Source organism: Choloepus didactylus, chromosome 7 (genome assembly GCF_015220235.1).
Source record: "Choloepus didactylus isolate mChoDid1 chromosome 7, mChoDid1.pri, whole genome shotgun sequence".
Classification (NCBI taxonomy): Eukaryota; Metazoa; Chordata; class Mammalia; order Pilosa; family Megalonychidae; genus Choloepus; species Choloepus didactylus.
Window position 1 is genome coordinate 80,005,314 of NC_051313.1, and position 21,350 is coordinate 80,026,663.

Genomic DNA, 21,350 nt, shown 5'->3' on the forward strand with positions numbered 1-21,350 from the left:
GGGAGTTAATGCTTATTAATTGGAGTTTCTGTTTGGGGTGATAGAAAATTTAGGTAATTGATAATGGTGATGTTAGCACAACATTGTGGATATAATTCAATCACTGACTTACATATTTGAATATGATTAAAAGGGGAAGTTTTAGTTTGTATATATGTTACTAGAATAAAAAGTTCTAAAAAACCATAGGACTGTACAACACAAACAGTGAATCCTAATGTAAACTGTGCACTCTACTTAATAGTACTTAATAGTATAATTGTAATAATACTGTTTCATCAGTTGTAACAAAGGCACCACACTAATGCAAAGTGTTAATATTTGGGAAACTGTCTGTGAGGGTGGTAACGGGAACTCTGTATTTTCTGCATGACTTTTCTGTAAACCGACAACTTCTCTAACAAAAAATAGACAAAACAGAAGGGGAAAAAAGTTATGCTAGCGCTGGCTTGAAATAAAAGATAGACAAAGGTACAAATGAACAGAATTTCAAAAAATAAAAAGCTAAGAACTTTTAGGTAAGAACTAAAACTTCCAGGTAGTTGAAATATTACCATGTAACAATGGGAATTTATAAAACAGGAAAATGAGGTTTTAAAAGTCTTCCATGAATAATAGCTTCACAGTAAATGCTATAAAAAAATTCAGAAAAAGTTTTTTGAATTATATTCATCACCAAAATTATATTTTCAGTAGTGATTGGAGCTGTGAATTTTAAATAATTATATATTGTCCTAGAGGGGAAGTTCCAATTTCCCCTTTTGGGGGAGTGCTGGGAGGAAAAACAATTGATAAATTTAGACTAAAGTAAAAGATCTTGTTACAAATATAACATCACCAGAGTGAAGAGCTAAATAACTGCAAGTCCACACACTTTTAACTGTATTCTTAAAATAGAAGTGTAGACTAGGTTTTTTCAATTTAAGATCTGTTAGGAGGTACCTCATCTTTGAGAGTTTCAAAAATATCAGTGGGTATTTCTTCTTTTCCAGCTGCATCTCTTTCCATTATTACTGCTGTGGCAGTGGTATATTTAGAGAATCAGACTGGCCCAACTGGTAAGTTGTATTTCTTTCACAAATCAACATACTGATACCTCTCCTGGGGTATCTGCTCAGTGTCCCAAGTATGTTGTTGTCACAGTAACTTGCATCATGAGTACTGTTATGCACCTTGATGGATAACAATGTACAGACATCAAACATATAACTCATTTCCTCTGCTATAATAGGAGGTACTGTGTAATCAATTCGTTTCATATCAAGTGGACCAATATTGGCTATGTTGTTTGTGTGCCTTTTTAATAACTGTTTTTGAAAATGGAACTTGTACAGTGATGTTTTCAACATCAACAGAATGATAGCTATTGTTACATTTAGTGTGCTTTTGATATTTAAATTTATTGTAAGCTTTTGAACATCATAACTGACATATGCTGACTTTACTCCAGTGTATTTCATGTTAGTAGCACGAGGGAAAAGGAAAAACACAGCCAATTCAGAAAGGGATGGACAAAACACAGAAGCTGTCACATACAGGTTTGTTCTTCTTGGTCTTAACCTTTGATCACTATATGGAATCAATGCCATAAGTTGGTTTTCTTGCCCCCTAGGAATTCTTCCTGTTCCTTGAAAAGTGGTGCAAGTGACACTCTCTCCTCCTGTAAATTCCACCTATGGAAACTGAGAGACATCTCCACTTCTTCCATCTTCATTATGGACTTCACCATGAACTAATCCATTCCTCATATTTTCAGTTGACGTGACTCCATCATAAGCATCTTCTTTATTTGAATGCAAAGGTAAATGAGGAAAAGATTTCCCTGTGTTGGCCAGCGGGGCACTGGGTAGTCCCGGGCTCTTCCCGAGGACCGTGTCACGGAGTCCACAGTTCCAGGTGCGGGGGCTGGAACGCTGTTCTAAATTTGTGCATTGTTTTTTTTTGTATCTTAATATGTTCTTTTAAATTTGGATTGCCCGTATTTGAAAGGGTGAAGATCATCCCTAAAGAGAATTCAAAGATCAACGAACGTAATTAAAGACCATAAATGAATTAATTATGAGGAGCTGGATTTAAAAAATGGTTGTTTAGCCTAGTGAACATTAGAATTAATATTGTCTTTCTATTATATAGAGTATTTTAAGTTTGCAGAGGGTGCTGTTCAAAGTGAAATTCACACTCTAAATTACTCTACAGCGTCTAAAATCCCTGGATAACACTTAAATTAGACTGACTGCTACAATGGCTAATTAAGCATAGCAACTCAAATGCTTAACATGAAATGGGCCATGAAGGTTGGGAGTGGGGATTGAATGTTAAATCAAGAGAAACACACTTCTATCCTAGATTGTTTACCTAGATTGTTTAGGTGGAGTGGATAAACTTTTTACCCAGCAAAGGATCTCTGGTGTTTAGGAGGAAAATACCCACTGCAGAAAGAAACTGTGGAGTCAGAAGACCTGAGATCCATGCCCAACAGCAACTTGCAGTTAGTCTTTAAGTCACACTACTTAACCAGGTCTATAAAACAAGGGCATAGGGAGGTATCAAAAAGATTTTTAAAAGACCTTTAAGAAAAATTTTAGCTTTGAGAAATACACAGACGTAAAAGAATCCTAGTGTATTAGGTTTTTCCTATCAAGACAATTCAAACAGATTACTGTCTTTTTCAAACTTTTTTGAGTAAAAGTATGTATTTTTTAATGCAATTTTATTGAGAAATATTCACACACCATAAAAACCATCCAAAGTACCTAATCACTGGCTTATGGTATCATCACATAGTTGTGCATATATCCCATGATCAATTTTAGAACATTGGGTAAATGTATTTTATACTACAAAATAGTACAAACACATACACCGTATTTCCCTGAATCTAAGAAGTTTTCACTTGAAAGTTGCAAATGCTGCCAGTTATAATTGTAAGATGCCATTGACTATAGGGCACACACCAATTAAGACATGTAAATGTGGAAAAAACATGCATCTAAAAATTGGTGAAATTTGTGTGAATTACTGACAAAAAGGTTTCAGAAAATAATACTTACTCTTACTACCTAATGACAAAAAATTAATTTCCTGATCTAGTAATGAATTGCAACCAGCAGTTTGAAAAATGTTGATTTAGGTGAACAACACTCAAAATGAAGGTCTAGGTCAAAATAATTGCATTCTTTTTCTATAGCATGAAAGCATAAGGTCTCAACCTGCTTGTTCTGGTATTCAAGCAGGCCCAAAGCTTAGCTTTGGTCTTGTTTACAAATCATCATAGCCTACCTCTCCTTGTTGTCTTTCCCTTAGACTTGAATTTTTATATCAGAATGTGAATTCAGCTGTCTACACAATTGTACTGCTTTAGTACTTCAGTCAACAATGTATATTATTTTTATTCTAGGTACGTGAGCCAGCACTCTCAAACTAATTGCAATCTAGTTTCTGCCAAGAACAGGTGAGAAAATGGATATTTATGCAGGCAAGCCAGTGGTTCTCACAATATTTTGTGCATCAGAATAACCTATGGAGCTTGTTAAACATAGATGCCCAATTCCTTTCCAGGCCAATTGTATCAGAATTACTTGGGGTAAAGCTTGGCCACATACATTTTTTACAAGCTCTGTTGGGAATCTGATATCCAGCAAGGTTCATTGTTCAAGGACTTGCTGATTATACTTTAGAGTTTTTTCTTTTCTTTTTAAATAGCAGCTTTATTGAGATATGATTCACATACCATAAATTTAAAGTGTACAAGTCAGTGGTGTTTAGTATTGTCACAGTTATGCAGCCATCACCATACTCTAATTTACCTCAAAAAAAGGTGTCCTGGAAGTTCCCAAAGATGGCAGTATAGGGGGTGTGGAATTTAGTTAGTCCTCTAGAACAACTAGTAAATAGTCCGGAACAACTAGTAAATAGTATGGAACAACTGTTGGGGAATATCCGTGACTGGACACACATTGTACACCAGCATGGAATGGATAGAATAGCCGAGATTGCAGCATAGAACTGCAAATAAAGCTCCCCAAACTGTGGAGCTGGCACCCCTCCCCCAATGGCATGTCAGGCTGAGTAGGAACACTTCCCTGTGGGAAAAAGAAGCAGTCTACTAGGAGCAAGGGAAATAACTCAACCAAGCTCCAATTGCAGTTTTAATCAACAAATTTGGACTAGTGAATACAAGCTACAAGTAAGATAAACCCAGAGCAGTCAGGAAATGAACCCTGAGATCTTCCCAGCAGAGAGGAGGCAGGGCTGATGGAAAAAAAGTAATAAATAAATAAAAACAGAGGATTTTGGAGATGGCCGAGCTCAAAATACTGGAAAATGGCTGTGTCCCAAGAAAAGGGGCCCCAAGAACTAGGTACAAATACTGGTCAACTGGCGAAACTGGGGGACTGGGGACTGGTTCTGAAAAGGGGCTTTCTTTCCTTTTCCTTTTTTTCCTCCCATTCTAAGTAGCTCATTAGAGAAAGCCTCAGGCATTTTCAATTGTCAGTGTTGACCCAGGCAAGGGTAGGGTTAAGAGAGTTAGAGAGACAAAGGAGGGATTCAAGTGTAGGAGATAATCCCCTAAAGGGCTTATCTTCCCTAAGACAAGAGGGGAAGGTCCAGCTCAAGTGGTTGTCCTCTTTCAGAGAACTCAGACCACAGGGCCTGGGGGATAAAACACAAAAACTGGAAATAACTTAAGCTTGGCTTCTGACACCCTTGGCTCCTGGCCAGGACAGGGTCCACTGAGAATTAAAGGGACCACACCTCTTTACACCAGTGGGGAGCTGCGGGCTAAGTGCCACCTGTTGGACAGGATAGGAAAAGCACCAGTATATAGAGGCCTCATAGGAAAGTCTGACAACCCACTGGATCTCATCCTCAGGGAAACTTGATACTGATTACACCTTCCTCCTGGGACCTGGGCCCATCTGGTCTGGAAACATCTGACTGGGGTAATCAATGAAACCAGATGCCTAGACAACAAAAAATTATGAGTCACATTAGGAAAAATGAAGATATGGCCCAAAGGAACAAACTTACCCTTTAAATGAGATACAAGAGTTGAAACAACTAATTAAAGATCTTCAAATATGCTAAATCAATTCAAAAATCGAATCAACAAGTTGAGGGAAGATATGGCAAAAGAGATGAAGGATATAAAGAAGACATTGGGCAAACATAAGAAAGAACGCTAAAGTTTGAAAAAAACAATTGGCAGAACTTATGGGAATGAAAGGCACAACACAAGAGATGAAAAACACAATGGAGACATACAACAACAGATTTCAAGAGGCAGAAGAAAGGATTCATGAACTGGAGGACAGGATATCTGAAATCCTACACACAGAAGAACAGATAGGGAAAAGAATGGAAAAATATGAGCAACATCTCAGGGAATTGAATGATGACATGAAGTGCAGAATGTATGTGGCATGGGTGATTAAGACAGAGAAGAGAAGGACAAAGGGGCACAAACAATAACGGAAAAAATAATCACTGAAAATTTCCCATCTCCTACGAGAGACATAAAATTACAGATCCAGGAAGTGCAGCATAACCAACAGATCAGATCCAAATAGACTTATGCCAAGACACTTAATAAGCAGTTTATCAAATGTCAAAGACAGAATTATGAAAACAGCAAGAGAAACATGGTCCATCATGTACAAGGGAAGCTCAGTAAGACTGTGTGGATTTCTCTGTAGAAACCTTGGAGGCAAGAAGGCTGTGGTATGATATATCTAAGATACTGAAAGAGAAAAACTGCCAACCAAGAATTCTATATCTGGCAAAACTGTCCTTCAAAAATGAGGGAGAGTTTAAAATATTCTCAAACAGACACTGAGAGAGTTTGTGAACAAGATACTTGCTCTACAGAAAATACTAAAGGGAGAACTATGGGCATATAGGAAAAGATGAGAGAGAGGTTTGGAGAACACTACTGGGTAATGGCAGCACAATATTGTAAGTACACTGAACAAAGATGACTGTGAATAATTGAAAGAGGAAGGTTAGGAGCATATAGGACACGAGAAGGAAAGATAGAAGATAAAAACTGGGACTGTATAATTTAGTGAAACCTGGAGTGGTCAATGATTGTGATTAAATGTACAAATATAAGAATGTTTTTACATGAGGGAGAACAAATGAATGTCACCTTTGCAAGATGTTACAAATGAGGTGGTATTAGGGAAAAATACAATCAATGAAAACTAGAGTCTATAGTTAACAGTAACATTGTATAATGCTTCCATTAATTGTAACACAGGCAATATACCAAAGCTAACTGTCTGTAAGAGGGGGGGATATAATGGAGGGGTATGGAATTCTTGGCATTGGTGGTGTTCTCTTACTATTTCATTTTATTATATTTTATTTTATTTTTTCTTTAGTTGCTTTTTAGTTTTCACTTCTTTCTTTCTTTTTCTTTTTTTGCCTCTTCCTTTCTTTGTGGAAGAAATGGAAATGTCCTCATATAGATAGTTGTGGTGAATGATAACTATGTGATTATACAGGGAACCATTGGTTTACTTAGGATGGAATGTATGGTGTTTGAATAAAACTGTCTAAAAAATAAACAGAGGGATAGAAGTGCTGGAGAAAACACGGAGAAAGGGATGTATCTAATCACCGTTGGTGGGGAAGTAGAATGGTGCAGCCCATCCAGAGGGCAGTGTCGTGGCTCCACAGGAAGCTAAGCATGGGGTTGCCATACAGCCCTGCAACTCGGTTATTGGGTATATGCTTGGAAGAACAGAAAAGAGGGACATGAATGGACATTTGCACAGTGGGGTTTATGGTGACAGTATTCGTGATTTGCATTGGATGGAGGTGGCCTATGGGTACACTGACTGATGAATGGAATGGTGAACTGTGGTATATACATACAATGGAGTATTTTTTTTAAATTTATTTTTTTATTGAGATTGTTCACATACCATACAATTATCCAAAGATCCAAAGTGTACAATCAATTGTCCACAGTACCATCATGCAGCTGTGCATCCATCACCACAATTCTTTTTTCAATTTTTAGAATTTTCATTACTCCAGAAAAGAAATAAAGACAAAAAAAGGAAACTCAAATCCTCCCATACCCCTGACCACCTCCTCTCCATTATTGATTCATAGTATTGGTATAGTACATTTATTACTGTTGATGAAAGAATGTTAAAATACTACTAATGGTAGTATATAGTTTGCAATGGGTATATATTTTTTTCTATATGCCCCTTGTACCAGTTTGTATATATTATGTCCCCAGAAAAAGCCATGTTCTTTGATGCAATCTTGTGGGGGCAGACATATTAGTGGGGATTAAGTTGGAACATTTGGATTAGGTTGTTTCTATGGAAATGCGCCCCACCCAACTGTGGGTGATAACTCTGGTTAGTTTCCATGGAGGTGTGGCCCCACCCATTCAGCCTGGGCCTTGATTAGTTTACTACAGCACTATACAAGCTCAGACAGAAGGAGTGAGATTGCTACAGCCAAGAGGGACACTTTGAAGAATGCACATGAGTTGAGAGAGGAGCTGCAGAGAGGACAAACCCCCAAGAGCAACTGCGAGTGACATTTTGGAAAAAAGCTGAAGCCTAGAGAGGAACATCCTGGGAGAAAGCCATTTTGAAACCAGAACTCCAGAGAAGACACCAGCCACGTGCCTTCCCAGCTAACAGAGGCTTTCCGGACACCACTGGCCATCCTCCAGTGGAGGAACCTGATTGTTGATGTGTTACCTTGGAGACTACATGGACTTAAGTCTGTAACTTTGTAACCAAATAAACCCCCTTTGTAAAAGGCAATCCATTTCTGGTGTTTTGCATTCTGGCAGCATTAGCAAACTGAAACACCCCTCTATTATTAACTTTTAGTTATAGTGTCATACATTTGTTCTAGTTCATGAGACAGATTTCTAATATTTGTACAGTTAGTCACGGACATTGTCCTCCACAAGATTTACTATTTTATACATTCCTATCTTTTAACGTCCAACTTTCCTTCTGGTGACATACATGACTCTGAACTTACCCTTTCCACCACATTCACACACCATTCAACACTGTTGGTTATTCTCACAACATTCCACCATTACCTCTGTCCATTTCCAAATGTTTAAGTTCACCCTAGTTGAACATTCTGCTCATAATAGGCAACCCTCTCCATTCTTTAGCCTCATTCTATATCCTGTGAATTTATATTTCATGTCTGAGTTTACATATTATAAATAGTTCATATCAATGTGACCCTGCAATATTTGTCCTTATGTGTCTGTCTTATTTCACTCAATATAGTGCCCTCAAGATTTCTTCATCAACCCATGTTTTTAAAGACTGTTTTGTTCACACATCATGCATTCTGTCCTAAGTAAACAATCAGTGGTTCCCTGTATAGTCATGTACTCATGTATTCACCACCATCTCCACTATCTATATAAAGACATCTCCATTTCTTCCACAAAGAAGGAGGAAGAGTAAAAGAAGATAGAGAGAAGAAAGAAAAAGAAAAACAAAACAAAACAAGACAGCTCAGAAGCAACAAAAGGAAAGATAGCATTAAACTAAAGTAGAATAAAGAGACAACATCACCAATGCCAAGAGTCCCGTACCCTTCCCCTATGTCCCCCCCATATGCATTTAGCTTTGGTATATTGCCTTTGTTACATTAAAGAAAGCATAATACAATGTTTCTGTTAATTATAGCCTATAGTTTGCATTGATTGTATTTTCCCCCTAATGCCATCCTATTTTAACACCTTGCAATGTTGACATTCATTTATTCTCCGTCATGTAAAAACATATTTGTGCCTTTTATCACAATCATTGAGCACCCTGGGTTTCACTGAATTATACAGTGCCAGTCTTTATCTTTCCTTTTCCTTCTGGTGTCCCACATGCTCCTAACCATCCTCTTTCAACCATACTCACAGTCATCTTTGTTCATTGTACTCACATTGCTATGCTACTGTCTCCCAAAATTGTGTTCCAAACCTCTCACTCCTGTCTTTTCCTTTCTGTCTGTACTGGTCCTTTAGTGTTTCCTATAGAGCAGGTATCTTGTTCACAAACTGTGTCATTGTCTGTTTTCAGAGAATATTTTAAGCTCTCCCTCATATTTGAAGGACAGTTTTGCTAGATATAGGATTTTGGGTTGATGGTTTTTCTCTTTCAGTATCTTAAATATATCACCCCACTTCCTTTTTGCCTCCATGGTTTCTATTGAGAAATCTGCACATAGCCTTATCAAGCTTCCTTTATATGTGATGGATTGCTTTTCTCTTGCTGCTTTCAGGATTCTTTGTCTTTGACATTTGATAATCTGATTATTAAGTGTCTTGGCATAGGCCTATTCAGATCTATTCTTTTTGGGGTATGCTGTGCTTCTTGGATCTCTAATTTTATGTCTTTCATAAGAGTTGGGAAATTTTCATTGATTATTTCCTCTATTATTGCTTCTGCCCCTTTTCCCTTCTCTTCTCCTTCTGGGACACCAATGAATTTGTGTTGTCATTCAGTTCCCTGAGATGTTGCTCATATTTTTCCATTGTTTTCTCTATCTGTTCTTTTGTGTGTAGGCTCTCAGGAGTCTTGTTCTCTAGTTCCTGAGTGTTTTCTTCTGCCTCTTGAGATCTGCTGTTATATGTCTCCATTGTGGGTTTTTTTTTTTTCATTTTTATTGAGATTGTTCAGATACCATACAATTATCCAAAGATCCAAAGTGTACAATCACTTGCCCCTGGGTACCCTCATACAGCTGTGCATCCATCACACTTAATTTTTGTTCAATTTTTAGAAAATTTTCATTACTCCAGACAAGAAATAAAGTGAAAGATGAAAAAAGAAAAAAAGAAAAGGAAACTCTAAACCTCCCCATATCGCTAACCAACCCCCCTCAATTGTTGACTCCTAGTATTGATATAGTACGTTTGTTACTGTTTATGAAAAAATGTTGAAATACTACTAACTGTAGTATATAGTTTGTAATAGGTATATAGTTCTTCCCTATATGCCCCTCTATTATTAACTTCTAATTGTATTGTCATACATTTGTTCTGGTTCATGAAGTGATGTCTAATATTTGTACAGTTGATCATGGACATTGCCCACCATAGGATTCAGTTTTATACATTTCCATCTTTTGACCTCCAACTTTCCTTCTGGTGACATATATGACTCTGAGCTTCCCCTTTCCACCTCATTCACATCCCATTCAGCGCTGTTAGTTATTCTCACATCTTGCTATCAACACCCCTGTTCATTTCCAAACATTTAAGTTCATCCTAATTGAACATTCTGCTCATACTAAGCAAGAGCATCTACATTTCTTCCACAAGGCAGGAGGGAGAGTCAAAGAAGGTAGAGAGGCAAAAGAAAGAGGAAACAAAAAAATGACAGCTAGGAAGCAGCAAAAGGAAAAATAACCTTAAATCAAAGTAGAATAAAGAATCAGACAATACCACCAATGTCAAGTGTCTAACATGCCTCCCCTATCCCCCCCTCTTATCTGCATTTACCTTGGTGTATCACCTTTGTTACATTAAAGGAAGCATAATACAATGATTCTATTAGTTACAGTCTCTAGTTTATGCTGATTGCATCCCTCCCCCAATGCCTCCCCATTTTTAACACCTTGCAAGGTTGACATTTGCTTGTTCTCCCTCGTAAAAGAACATATTTGTACATTTTATCACAATTGTTGAATACTCTAGATTTCACCAAGTTACACAGTCCCAGTCGTTATCTTTCCTCCTTTCTTGTGGTGTCTCACATGCTCCCCATCTTCCTCTCTCAACCGTATTCATAGTTACCTTTGTTCAGTGTACTTACATTGTTGTGCTACCATCTCCCAAAATTGTGGTCCAAACCACACACTCCTGTCTTCTATCACCCTGTAGTGCTTCCTTTAGTATTTCCTGTAGGGCAGGTGTCTTGTTCACAAAGTCTCTCATTGTCTGTTTGTCAGAAAATATTTTGAGCTCTCCCTCATATTTGAAGGACAGCTTTGCTGGATACAGGATTCTTGGTTGGTGGTTCTTCTCTTTCAGTATCTTAAATATATCACACCACTTCCTTCTTGCCTCCATGGTTTCTGCTGAGAGATCCGCACATAGTCTTATTAAGCTTCCTTTGTATGTAATGGATTGCTTTTCTCTTGCTGCTTTCAGGATTCTTTGTTTCTCTCTTTGTCTTTGACATTTGATAATCTGATTATTAAGTGTCTTGGCGTAGGCCTATTCATATCTCTTCTGTTTGGAGTACGCTGCGCTTCTTGGATCTGTAATTTTATGTCTTTCATAAGAGATGGGAAATTTTCATTAATTATTTCCTCTATTATTGCTTCTGCCCCCTTTCCCTTCTCTTCTCCTTCTGGGACACCAATGATACGTACATTATTGTACTTTGTTTCATCCTTGAGTTCCTGGAGACGTTGCTCATATTTTTTCATTCTTTTCTCCATCTGCTCCTTTGCACTTTGTTTCATCCTTGAGTTCCTGGAGACGTTGCTCATATTTTTTCATTCTTTTCTCCATCTGCTCCTTTGTGTGTAGGCTTTCAGGTGTTTTGTTCTCCAGTTCCTGAGTGTTTTCTTCTGCCTCTTGAGATCTGCTGTTGTATGTTTCCATTGTGTCTTTCATCTCCTGTGTTGTGCCTTTCATTTCCATAGATTCTACTAGTAGGTTTTTTGAACTTTTGATTTCTGCCGTATACATGTCCAGTGCTTCCTTTACAGCCTCTATCTCTTTTGCAATATCTTCTCTAAACTTTTTGAATTGATTTAGCATTAGTTGTTTAAATTCCTGTATCTCAGTTGAAGTGTACGTTTGTTCCTTTGACTGGGCCATAACTTTGTTTTTCTTAGTGTAGGTTGTAATTTTCTGTTGTCTAGGCATGGTTTCCTTGGTTATCCAAAGCAGGTTTTCCCAGACCAGAACAGGCTCAGGTCCCAGAGGGAAGAAATATTCAGTATCTGGTTTCCCTGAGGGTGTGTCTTAGAAAATTGCTCCACCCTGTGATGCCTCGGGTCACTGTGCTTTTCTGCCCAGCAGGTGACGCCTGTTAGCCTATAATTCTTGACTGGTGTGAGGAGGTATGGCCGTGTTCCCCCAGGCTCTGGGGTCTGGTTCTGAATGGAAAGGGCCCCACCCCTTTCCTCCTAGAGAAGACAGACCCCTCAGGTGGAGGTCATTAGCATTTCAATGGTCTCACTCTCTGCTTGTGGTGTCTCCACCCTTCCCAGAGTCACAGCCCTGGAAACTGAAAATGACTGGGGCTTTCTCCACTGAGCCAAAAAAGAAACAGATAGTCCCCTTCAGACCCAGTCCAAGGTGACCCTCCGGCTCTCCCAGGTCAGTTGTCACCCAAAGCCTCTGTCTGTTTTTTGGGGCTGCGTACCTGTAGCGAGCAGTTCACACTCGCTACTTAAAACCCCAGTTGGGAGCTCAGCTGAGCTGTATTCGCTTGCTGGGAGAGTGCTGCTCTCTAGCACTGCAAGGCTTTGCAGTTTGGGCTGTTGGGGGAGGGGCTGCTGGCTCAGCTCCACAGTTTTTACTTACAGATTTTATCCTGCGATCTTGGGCATTCCTCCGAATTCAGGTTAGTGTATTATGAGTGGACAGTCATGTTTGTCCCCCTCCAGTTATTCCAGATTATTTACTAGTTGTTCCTGGTTGTTTATTAGTTGTTCCAGGGGGACTAACTAGCTTCCACTTCTCTCTATGCCGCTATCTTAATGCAGGTGTTCTTAACTCTCTTTTTACAATGGAGTTTTGAACTGCTACAAAGAATGAAGTTGTGAGGTGAATGGACATTGAGGACAGTATGTTGAGTGAAATAAACCAGAATTGAAAAGAAAAACATAATACCTCACTAATAAGGACTAACTATAATGTGCAAACTCTGAGAATTGAATCTGAGAGCATAGGTTATCAGGGGAAGGCTTACTGTAAGAGTTCCTATATTGTAAGCTCTTACAGCAGTTACATCTATTCCTGAGTTGTAATGGCTATTTCTAAATTCTGAGATGCTGAGCTCTTTGTGTATAACCTTGTTGGTTGCTGGAACTTTGGGTATCTGTGTGACACCTGAGACTCAGAGCTAGGGTCCGTTAGCTGTGAATGTCAGCATTACCCCATATAGCAAACGTTAAAGAGTCTGAAAAGAGATCAGACTTCAATTAGAAATATGAACGAAACGGACTTGGTTAGGAATAAGGTAAATCAGACTAAAGGTTAAAGGATGATATTGACTGTGTTTTAAAAAGTTCAATTCTATGTAAGACCAAAGGAAGAGATGTTTATTAAGTGCAAAATCAGTATTTTTGTAACATAGTATATAATTTAACTTTTATGATCGGTGCATTCAAACCCCATAATTACATGGAATGTTGAATAGAGAGTGAAATCTGGTTGGTTTGTACAGGTTAGTGTGAAACCCCAATATATTGCAGAGGAACTTGAGCAGAGAATAAAAATGTATTTCTAAAGCCCCCTTGAGGACTGGAGGAAAATGTGGAAATATTACATTTCCCCACCTGGGCAATGAGTGACATTCTCACAAGCATTGGGGGCTACCAATTTAGAAGGCCGAGCCCTCCATCTTAGGGCTTGCCCTTGTGAAGTTTGTTACTACAAAGGAGAGGCTAAGCCTATTTAAAATTGTGTGCCTGTGTCACCCCCAGAGAACCTCTTTCATTGCTCAGATGTGCCCTCTCTCTCTAAGCCAATTCTGCAGGTAAACTCACTGCCCTCCCTCCTATGTGGGACATGACTCCCAGGGGTGTAAATCTCCCTGGCAATGTGGGACATGACTTGCAGGAAGGAGCTTGGCCCTGGCATCGTGAGATTGAGAAAGACTTCTTGGACCAAAAGAGGAAGAGAAATGAAAGAAAATAAAGTTTCAGTGGCTGAGAGATCTCAAATAGAGTTGAAAAGTCATTCTGGAGGTTATTCTTATGCATTATGTAGATGTCCCTTTTTAGTTATTAATGTATTGGAATAGCTAGAAGGAAATACCTGAAACTGTTGAACTGCAACCCATAGCCTTTTTTTTTCTTTTTTTTTTTAATTAAATTCAGTTTTATTGAAATACATTCACATACCATACAATCATCCATGATATACAATCCACTGTCCACAGTATGATAACATAGTTATGCGTTCATCACCACAGTCTATCTCTGAACATTTTCCTTACATCAGAAAGAACCAGAACAAGAATAAAAAATAAAAGTGAAAAAAAACACCCAAATCATCCCATCCCACCCCATTTGTCCTTTAGTTTTTATCCCCATTCCTCCACTCATCCATACACTAGATAAAGGGGGTGTGATCCACAAGGTCTTCACAATCACACTGTCACCCCTTGTAATCTACATTATTATATAATTGTCTTCAGGAGTCCAGACTGCTGGGTTGGAGTTTGGTAGTTTCAGGTATTTACTTCTAGCTATTTCAATACATTAAAGCCTAAGAGGTGTTATCTATATAGTGCATAAGAATGTCCACCAGAGTGACCTCTCGACTCCATTTGGAATCTCTCAGCCACTGAAACTATTTCATCTCATTTTGCATCCCCCTTTTGGTCAAGAAGATACTCTCAGTCCCACGATGCCGGGTCCACATTCATCCCCGGGAGTCATACTCTGCGTTGCCAGGGAGATTTACACCCCTGGGAGTCGGGTCCCACGTAGGGGGGAGGGCAGCGAGTTCACCTGTCGAGATGGCTCAGTTAGAGAGAGAGAGGGCCACATCTGAGCAACAAAGAGGTACTCTTAGGCACCATTACATACAACTTTAGACTTTCCTTTGTGGTAATGAGCTTCATAAGGGCAAGTCCCATGCTTGAGGGCTCAGCACATCAAACTGCCAGTCCCAATGTTTGTGACAACATATGCTAGGGGATCAGCATCTTAAAGTTTAGAGATACATAGCCTTTATTCTTGAAGACGATTGTTTAACTGTGTAGTTTACACTGTGTGATTGATTGTGAAAAATTTGTGGCTCCCACTCCCTTTATTCAGTGTATGGACAATGAATAGAAAAATGAGGACAAAAAGTAAATGAATAATTTGGAGAGATGGGGGGTATGTGATATTTTGGGTATTCTTTTTTACTTTAACTTTTATTCCTATTCTTGTGTGTGAAAATGTTAAAAAATGGATTGTGGTGGTGAATGCACGACTGTATAATGGTACTGTGAACAACTGATTGTTCACTGTGGATGATTGTATGGTATGTGAATATATCTCAATAAAATTGAATTTTTTTTTTAAAAAGGTGCTTTTTTTAGGAGCAAAGAAGCCACCCGGTAAACTCCCTTTACAATTTGTTGGGTCAGTTTGCACCCCAGTTTCTGGCCTAGATTAATTGCTGAGTAGAGTGCAATCACCAAGACTGGCTTAAACTAATCAAGATTTAACTCCTGGGAAGAGAGTGAACATAATTGAGGTTCTTTCAGCAAGGAACAGGGCACTGGGCAGACATGGATATTAGGAAGACAAGCAGCAGTGTTTATCATAGGCAAATTACTTATAATCTCCAAGTCTTGTTTTCCTTGTCTCTAGAATGGAAAAAGCTTTATCATGGGGTTAAATGAAATAATGCCTTTAAAGCACTTAACTTAGTATCTGGCACACAGTAAACCTTTATTAGGTTAGGTGATAGCTACTTGTATCTTTTATAAAATCACTAATGAAGATATTGTTTCCCTTGAAAAAGTCATGTGATAAATTTCTCTTCAATTTTAGTGATAGGAAAAAGTTTTCTCATGGTCCCCTTGATGAGACAGAAAGGACTATAATAACCCACTGTCTGTCTTCTTTTAACATCACTGCCAGGAAGCTCAGATGAGAACTGGAATTTAATGGTTAAGTGTAATCTTCCTTTTCCTCAGCTGATGTTTAATCTTGAACTATTCTGTTTTTCTTTTAAAAAATAAGTTAATATAAAATAAAACTACTTTGGGGAAATAAGTAGGGGATACATTATCAATCAATAAATAAATGGGAATAAGTTTTGGGGATTTAGAGACATATACAAATTAATTTATCTGCCTTTTAAACTAAGAAATACAAACTAAAAATCTGCTAATGAATATTTTTAAAAAGCTTCAGTTTCCTATTAGGAGCAGAGAAAACAGGAATAGAACAAGACAGGAAAGAAACGAAGTTGTACAGAACGTGAAGACTGAAGACAATTACGGAGACAGAAAGAGACAGAAAGGCAGACAAAAAATGTGTAGTTCTTCCATAAGTTTTACCCTTGGGAAGACGGTTGCTGCAAAGGAGAGGCTAGGCCTCCCTATATTTGTGCCTAAGAGTCTCCTCCTGAATGCCTCTTTGTTGCTCAGATATGGCCCTCTCTCTCTGGCTAAGCCAACTTGAAAGGCGAAATCACTGCCCTCCCCCCTACGTGGGATCAGACACCCAGGGGAGTGAATCTCCCTGGCAACATGGAATATGACTCCCGGGGAGGAATGTAGACCCGGCATCGTGGGACGGAGAACATCTTCTTGACCAAAAGGGGGATGTGAAAGGAAATGAAATAAGCTTCAGTGGCAGAGAGATTCCAAAAGGAGCCGAGAGGTCACTCTGGTGGGCACTCTTATGCACACTTTAGACAACCCTTTTTAGGTTCTAAAGAATTGGGGTAGCTGGTGGTGGATACCTGAAACTATCAAACTACAACCCAGAACCCATGAATCTCGAAGACAGTTGTATAAAAATGTAGCTTATGAGGGGTGACAATGGGATTGGGAAAGCCATAAGGACCAAACACCACTTTGTCTAGTTTATGGATGGATGTGTAGAAAAGTAGGGGAAGGAAACAAACAGACAAAGGTACCCAGTGTTCTTTTTTACTTCAATTGCTCTTTTTCACTCTAATTATTATTCTTGTTATTTTTGTGTGTGTGCTAATGAAGGTGTCAGGGATTGATTTAGGTGATGAATGTACAACTATGTAATGGTACTGTAAACAATCGAAAGTACAATTTGTTTTGTATGACTGCGTGGTATGTGAATATATCTCAATAAAATGATGATTAAAAAAAAAAAAAAAAAAAAAAAAAAAAAAAAAAAAAATAAGTTAATATAAAATAAAACTACTTTGGGGAAATAAGTAGGGGATACATTATCAATCAATAAATAAATGGGAATAAGTTTTGGGGATTTAGAGACATATACAAATTAATTTATCTGCCTTTTAAACTAAGAAATACAAACTAAAAATCTGCTAATGAATATTTTTAAAAAGCTTCAGTTTCCTATTAGGAGCAGAGAAAACAGGAATAGAACAAGACAGGAAAGAAACGAAGTTGTACAGAACGTGAAGACTGAAGACAATTACGGAGACAGAAAGAGACAGAAAGGCAGACAAAAAATGTGTAGTTCTTCCATAAGTTTTACCCTTGGGAAGACGGTTGCTGCAAAGGAGAGGCTAGGCCTCCCTATATTTGTGCCTAAGAGTCTCCTCCTGAATGCCTCTTTGTTGCTCAGATATGGCCCTCTCTCTCTGGCTAAGCCAACTTGAAAGGCGAAATCACTGCCCTCCCCCCTACGTGGGATCAGACACCCAGGGGAGTGAATCTCCCTGGCAACATGGAATATGACTCCCGGGGAGGAATGTAGACCCGGCATCGTGGGACGGAGAACATCTTCTTGACCAAAAGGGGGATGTGAAAGGAAATGAAATAAGCTTCAGTGGCAGAGAGATTCCAAAAGGAGCCGAGAGGTCACTCTGGTGGGCACTCTTATGCACACTTTAGACAACCCTTTTTAGGTTCTAAAGAATTGGGGTAGCTGGTGGTGGATACCTGAAACTATCAAACTACAACCCAGAACCCATGAATCTCGAAGACAATTGTATAAAAATGTAGCTTATGAGGGGTGACAATGGGATTGGGAAAGCCATAAGGACCAAACACCACTTTGTCTAGTTTATGGATGGATGTGTAGAAAAGTAGGGGAAGGAAACAAACAGACAAAGGTACCCAGTGTTCTTTTTTACTTCAATTGCTCTTTTTCACTCTAATTATTATTCTTGTTATTTTTGTGTGTGTGCTAATGAAGGTGTCAGGGATTGATTTAGGTGATGAATGTACAACTATGTAATGGTACTGTAAACAATCGAAAGTACAATTTGTTTTGTATGACTGCGTGGTATGTGAATATATCTCAATAAAAAAAAAAAAAAAGGAAAAAAAAAAAAAAATCATACAGGCAAGTAAATTTTTCTGGCAGAGACCCAAGTGGCAACAAGAAACCCAAGCAGTCTGCTCTGATTGTCTTGAAGAAATGAAGGGAAGGAAGTGAGGGGGTGTGGGATGGGGAATACAGAGTGTCTTTGTTTTGGGGGTTGACAAAAAATTATGAAGCCAGAAAAAGAAACACATTTCAAATATAATTAATGAAATCTTAAAAAAAAAAAAAAAACAAAAAACAAAGCCATCTCTAACCTTTTGAAACACTCATTCATTCATTCATTCATTCATAAAAAATGTCCTGAAGTGCCTACAACTATGGTATTCCCTGCCTTCAAGAGATTTATATCTTCTTAGTCTAGACAGATATTAAAAATCAAGGTGGAAAACCTAACATTATTTCATCAGGAATAACATCAACAGTGGTTAAGTCATGTTGATAGTATGTATGCTTGATATGATGTGATGAAAATGGCATTGCACACCTGTGGTCTCCCTCTCAAAAAACTGTACCCCAGTCTAATCATGAGAAAAACATCAAATTCCAATTGAAGGGACATTACACAAAATATCCGACCAATACTCCTCAAAACTGTCAAGCACATCAAAAACAAGAAAAGGCTGAGAAACTGTCACAGCCAAGAGGAGCTTAAGGAGATATGACTTGTGAATGTAATATGATATCCTGGATGGGATCCTAGAACAGGAAAAAAGACATCAGGTAAAAACTGAGGATATCTGAATAAAGTATGGATTTTAGTTAATATATCAATATTGATTCATTAAGTGTGACAAATGTACCACAGCAATGTAAGATGTTAGTAACAGTGGAAACTGGGTTTGAAGTAAATGGGAAGTCTCTGTACTATCTTCACAATTTTTCTGTAAATCTGAAACTATTCTAAAAAAAAATTTATGAAAAAAATCAAGGTGCTATGAAATAAATGCAATAATATAAGTGGAAGTAAGGTGGAGAGGGAATTTATTTTTACTGAGTGTCTTTCAGCACAAGCAGCTCAGACAGCTCAGAATGAGCTACAAGTCTCTTTCCTGATATCCTTGACCATGTTCCCTGGATAGGGCAGTCTTCTAGGAATTAAAATTTCTGACATGGAAAAGCCATGCTTTTCAAATCTAGGTTGAAATTAAAAAATGACAAAATATTTTAAAATAAAATTCAAACTCTTGGCTATAAAGTAGCGTCACAATTCAAGACCATGATGATTTAATTTAGCATAGGTCCCTATCTTCATTCTCCCTCCCCCAATCACTGTTACAAATGCTCAGTGTTTCTTAGTAATTTCCTCTTTTTTATGTTGGTGTTCATGTTGAAATGAACTTTAGTGCCTGGATCTTCCAACCACTTGGCAGTGTGGTCTGTGGTGGCTGGAGGAAATCACAAGTTGTGGCCAATGTCTGTTGGAGGCTGGCTATTGTCAGTGATGGAGGAGTTCTATGAAGTAACTGGATTGAACAAGATTACATTTTTAGCTGCTTTTTCACTAGGGTATCATATTCTGCAGCCCTTCTGGTTAGCAGCACCAGAGGTAGGCTGTTTTGAAATATTATTTTACACTATGTAATTATTTGTAAGTTAACATATTACACCTTTAAAATTGTGGATTTAAAGAGATTTGACACGCTACACCAAACGGCATGACCTAAAATAAATGTTTCCCTTCAAACCACTTCTCAGTGAGACAGTTACTATTATAATGGAATTGCATTACATCTTTTAACCTCTTCACAAAGGGAAACAAAAAACTAAGGCTACAGTAGGGAATAATAAACCTAAGGTTTCTTTATATATGTAGTGTCACTGGGGCCTACCTGCAGCTATTGACAACTTCGCAAGGCATTTAGGAACTTTTTTTCCTCAAGATAAATTGTTGTTACATTCTGTTCAATAGGCACCCCATTCACAGCTTTTACTCCTACTCCTGTATTTAACCAGGAAAAGAAAACCCAAAGCTTTGAAAACAGTGATTTCCTTCTAGTGCTAAGCAGGTAACACAAAATACCTTCTTTTTTCATACATAATACAGCATTATAATAAATACTGTCTCTGGAATAAAAAATTTTGCCCAAAAGTAACTATAATAGGAAGAGTTAACACCTTTTGAAATTATTAAATCAAGTATCAAAAAGAAGTCATCCACCCAGGGGAGCAAATCTCCCTGGCAATGTGGAATATGACTCCTGGGGAGGAATCTAGACCCGGCATCATGTGATGGAGAACATCTTCTTGACCAAGAGGGGATGTGAAAGGAAATGAAATAAGCTTCAGTGGCAGAGAGATTCCAAAAGGAACCGAGAGGTCACTCTGGTGGGCACTCTTAAGCACAATATAGACAACCCTTTTTAGGTTCTAATGAATTGGAATAGCTAGCAGTAAATACCTTAAACTATCAAACTACAACCAGAACCCTTGAATCTTTAAGACAATTGTATAAAATTGTAGCTTATGAGGGGTGACAATGTGATTGGGAAAGCCATATGGATCACACTCCCCTTTGTTCAGTGTATGGATGAATGAGTAGAAAAATGGGGGCAAAAAAAAAAGACACCCAATGTTCTTTTTTACTTTAATTGTTCCTTTTCACTCTAATTTTTATTCTTATTATTTGTGTGTGTGTGGTAATGAAAATGTTAAAAAATTAATTTTGGGGATGAACGCACAACTATATAATGGTACTGTGAACAACTGAATGTACGCTTTGTCTGACTGCATGGTATATGAATATATCTCAATAAAGTTGAATTTAAAAAAATTAAATTATAAGAAGAAAAAAAAAAAGAAATCCTTTCTAAATGATCTAGCAGTACAAACACTTTTTACTTGCTTTTGACCTGACAGCTTTCTAGGGAGACTAAAATTAGATGAAACAAATCCATGAAAACTGAGCTACATCCAAGGGGCCATATTTAATTACAGCAACAAGACAGTTGGCTACCTCATATCCATAAACGGGCTTCCAGGCAGGCTTAACACCAATTTGCAACTTTGGGGCCCTTGGAAGTGTCTTTACCCACTTTGGCCTGAAGGTGACATGAGAGCTTCTCTCTAGCCTGACGCCAGAGATTCAGGCTGGCATTTCCAGGAATAGGCATGGCTCTCTGGCCCACTTGGCTGTATTCATCCCCCAGTCTATCCAGAAAAGC

The 21,350-nt window shown here is 38.2% G+C and overlaps 1 pseudogene; it reads right to left on the minus strand.

Annotated features, from left to right (window-relative positions):
- Positions 1-1,010: 1,010 nt before the first annotated feature.
- On the minus strand, positions 1,011-21,299 carry LOC119540631 (annotated as a pseudogene).
- Between the last annotated feature and the right edge of the window lie 51 nt (positions 21,300-21,350).